Genomic DNA, 4,651 nt, shown 5'->3' on the forward strand with positions numbered 1-4,651 from the left:
TAACACAGAGAAAATCAAGTATAAACATTTTAAATATAAGAAACATCACTTAATAATACTTTTAACAATAAAATTTTGTTACAATTTTATTTATTGGCTCATTGAGCATATTTAAAGTTAATTTTAAAAAAATCAGAGCAATACTTTTTTTATAATCAATAATTTCAGTGGTGTAAATTTAAAAAAAAAATAGGTGACGAATGCAATAACTCAACGTATGTAAATAATCAGAAGAATTAATATGTACAAAAACTAAAAAAAGTTTAACTTTTGCTCATAAAAGAATAATCAACACCGGGTTTATACATGATTCCTTCTTTTTTTAACTCTTGTTTGTGCCGAATAATTTTAGCTAATTTGATTTTTTTTTGTGCAATTTTAAATTTTATGGACTTTTCTTTATTTCGAAAGTAAGTCCTTCGAAAGTCTGAATAACTTGCCAAATGTCTGGAGACATAGTTAGATGATAGATTTGTTTCTTTTTCAAAAGCCTCTAGTGTTTTTAAAGTTCCAAAATTGAACTCCATAATTGCATGCACCACCGCAATTCGAACACGGTCCCTTGACGCAGATTTTTCTTTCGAGCACTTGCTCCAAATTTTGTTGTGCAATTACTCATTTGAGTTTTGCGTCATGCACGGAACACATTTCTCCAACAACTCAGTAGATGCTAGTCGCTGATAAATAGGCAATATTTTTGCCAAGTGCCCTTCATTAATCGGAGTTTTTACGCAGTCCATGTGAGATCTTGGTTGTTGACCTTTTGCCAATGCTGATTGATAAAAACACCAGGATTCTGACCCAGTAGGACATTTTTGATGCTGGGGCTTTTTGTCAGTGGATATATTATGTAAAAGCGTTGCATAAATAACTGTTTTCATAACTTGAATGTCGCCTTTATTTTTCCTAATGGCATTGGCGTAGTATCGAGTTAGTTTTTTTATGGTTTCGTTCTTTACACTTCCATGCTTTTTTCCTCCTAAGGTGACACCTTTGGCTCTCCACTCTTTCACTGCCTGTCTTAAAGCTGTGCCTAGTCTTTTACTTACATGATTGATACATTCTTCCTTTTTAATTTCAATATCTGGTCCATAAACTTTTTTTTTTTGTTCAGTTCGAGAAAAGCTTTTGAGTCACCGTCGGATAGCATATTTACGTATCTAAAACCAATGCTTTCAGATCGCTGCCATAGTTTCAAAGCAGCACTGACCTCCATAGATCCTGATGACCCTTTATGATTTAAACTGCAATTGTTTTTATGTCCACTAAACCAAATATCATATTCAGCGCTGCTCTCGCCAAGTGCAAGCTTTGTTAGCTCACATTCTTTACAACGCTTTGACAATACCTCAAAGTCAACGACAAAACCAGTGAGCATGTCAATAACACAGCCTATTCCAATGTCGGATGAATGTCCTCGAGTGAGCCAACTGCCATCGTGAGATAGGCTAATATTTACAATTTCCTCTTCCTTTACACTGCCGTACGCTTTCTTAATTTCCTCATGAATATTGATCATCATTTTATTTGATGTGGATAGTTGCTTGTCAAGAATTTTCTTTTTTTGACAGTTAAATGTCCTGCTGGACATTACTGGCAAGTTCATGTACATACAGAACTTTTCAAGAGCAGTAAATCCAAGTCCAACATTAAGAAAACTTTGAACAACTCTCATGTTGATGTCATATGATGAATTGCTCAGAGTTGTTATTTCAGAGTTTCTTTTAAATTCAGGCTGACTACTTATAAGATTAGATGAAAGTTTTTCAGTGATAAAGTCATTGCAGGTTTCACAAAACACTTTCAATTTTTGTGCAAATCCAAATTTGCTTCCAAAACAAAGTTTTAAAGTTTGAGAATTGCAAGCACTGCAATTTAAATTAGATATCAAACAACTTAAATTGTTGCTCTCGACAATTAAATAGTTAGGAGCATCAGTAGAACAAGAACTAATAGTACTATTGCTACTATATTCTAAAACATCAGTAGTTTTTATTCTCGCACTAGTATTAGTTGATAAAATAGACTCTTTCATACAACTGTTATTTTTCATTTGCTCCTATCACTTCAAAACATTGTTTCGTTTAGCAACTTTAACACGTTTTGGTCGTGGCATTATTGAAGTTTAAATTCAAACAAAAAAGAAACGAATCACTTAGATAAGAATAATCTATTAGCACAAAATTAATTGGTCTTGAAAAAGACCTTTTTTTTTTACAGTAATACTCTATCGCACAATAAAACGACAACGATAAACTCTCAGACACGCAGCTGAAAAGAATGATAAACACAAGCTATTTCAAAAGTGGAAGTGTCAGTTAATAACTTCCTTAATAAGAAACTGATTGATTGATTGATTTTTAAAATTTAAATTAAGTTTACAGCTGTAAAGGACATTTAAATAAAAACGAAACTAACCCAACCCCCATCAGCTGTCAACAAATTATGCAGACATCCCTACAGAAATTCTTTAATAACTCAAAAAATAATTGCGGCACAAATCTGAAATTTTCAGCGCAAGTGCAAAATGCTATTAGCCAACCAAAAATGCAAAAAAAAAAAAAAAAAAAAAATTCGGTATTTTAGTCATTTTTTGAGTACTGTGTGCCCTTAAAATGTTAGAGGAAGAAGGTTTATAAGGACTGTAAGTTAAAGAATCATTTGTAACACTAATCAGTTGAACCACAGAACTCATCCAATTTTAATAACCTTGATGAAGATGAAGAGCAGATCACAAGTTCACATAAATTTAGTATCATTTTTAAGCATAATCTGTAGTAGTGCATTTCAAAAGCAAGAAGGTCGTTGTTATGAATGTGTAACATAATATTCTCATTATTTTTCTGTATAGCTCCTTGAAATAAGCTGTTATTGTTTGTTTCACAACGAATAAAAGATTTAACTTTCCATGAATGCCTTTCCTTAACCCTTTCGCGACGGGAAGCGCAAACGCGCTTATCTCTGAGGCCGACAATCTCTTACGCGAGTGTCCGTCCAGGTCCAGAGGATTTTTTGCTGTTAAGCCTAAATGCATGAAATTACCGAAATATCAACGCGTCGTTTAATAATGTTCTGTAGAGTATTTAAATGGCCTATGCTTTATATATATTTTTATAGATACTTTATTTACTTAAGTTATTTCTTGTTTAAATATATATTTTACACATTTTATTTTCATTATGTACAGTCCGCAAAAAAAAAAAACGAATCACCCTGAATAACTTTCGTTCTAATGATCGGATTTTCACGAACTAAGTGTCAATCTTAATGGTTCCTGGGGGTGACCTCAAATATGCTAATTAATTAGTGCTAACTATTAATTAAGTTACGAAATCAGACACAAAAACGTACTTTCTCTGAATAAACATGCATTTTTTTTTACATATTTGGATTTCTTATCTTCAAAATATAGGGGGTAGCCGCAATCTGGGAAATGTGGTCCCCATAGTTTGGTCAGGAGAGCGATTCAAAGTTCGAACCCCTTAATGTTAATTTCGCTTTTTGCGTTTTCAGTCATATTTTCAAAACTAATGAAGCAATTCAAAAAAAATTGCACCCACTCATAAAACTCATTTACCCAAAGATAATTTCATGCAAAAAATAATTTTTAATAATTATTTATTATTTTTTATTATTTAATTAAAGTGAGGATGAAAAAATATTGAATTATAAGGTATGAATTTTTTTATACCATATTAATCTACATATTTTTCAATTGAAAAATCTGAAGTTTCAACTGTTTTTATTTATTAGAAGCTGAGAAAAATTAAAATTAATTATTTTTAAAAAAATAATTTGGCGACAATAATGAAATAACTAATTGGGGCGATTAATATTAAAATGTGATAAACTTGGGAGGAACTTGACTTCGCGCGCGTAGCTTAAAATTTCATTCATATTTTTTTCGCTAATAATCGTTTGCTAATCTTTTTATTTTTATTTCTTTCACACTATGAAATACGATGTTTCTTTTTTAGTCATTTAATAATTTATTTGCAATTTAGTAAAGAATTTTGAATAAAAAACACTTTATTCAACAAATGTCTAGTTTTAAAAAAGCGTGCTTCTGATAGAATACACCAGATTGTGCTTATTTAATCTGATTATTTTTTATTTTTTTTATTTTGTTTTTCAGTAACTGATACAATTTCAATAATATACATACGTATGCATAGATTTGGAATAATATATTTATCAATTTCTTGAATATATATTTTGTAAATATTAATAAAAATACGTAGTCAACATTTTTAAACATCTCTCACAACATCGCAAATTTCTCAACATCTTATAGGGTAAACTAAACAATGAAGGAACACTTAAGCTTAGCTTGCCTTTAAAAAAAATTCATAAAAATTTCAAAATTTGTAATTTTAGCTAAATGATGGTTTCGACATATTTGTTATTAAATGCAAATTATGTAAAAAAAGTTAGATTACTTACATAATATTGTTTTAAGCTTTTGGTGGTTTAAATAATAAGTAGTAAGATGACCAAGTGAAGGAACAGTTCTTACCAGTGAATAAACACTAAATTTTCCAGAGAATGAACACTTAATTTTGATAATGTTTGATGCTCGTTAGGAATCCATAGGCCACACAAATGTCTAAAAACAAGATTTTTCTTGGAATTACGACATATAACCATAGTT

At 30.5% G+C, this 4,651-nt stretch overlaps 1 pseudogene; it reads right to left on the reverse strand.

Moving 5' to 3' along the window:
* Positions 1-611: 611 nt before the first annotated feature.
* Positions 612-2,053, reverse strand: LOC147804218 (uncharacterized; annotated as a pseudogene).
* Positions 2,054-4,651: the final 2,598 nt, after the last annotated feature.

This window comes from Parasteatoda tepidariorum, chromosome 9 (genome assembly GCF_982258835.1).
Source record: "Parasteatoda tepidariorum strain Cologne lab strain chromosome 9, Ptep-v5.0, whole genome shotgun sequence".
NCBI lineage: Eukaryota > Metazoa > Arthropoda > Arachnida > Araneae > Theridiidae > Parasteatoda > Parasteatoda tepidariorum.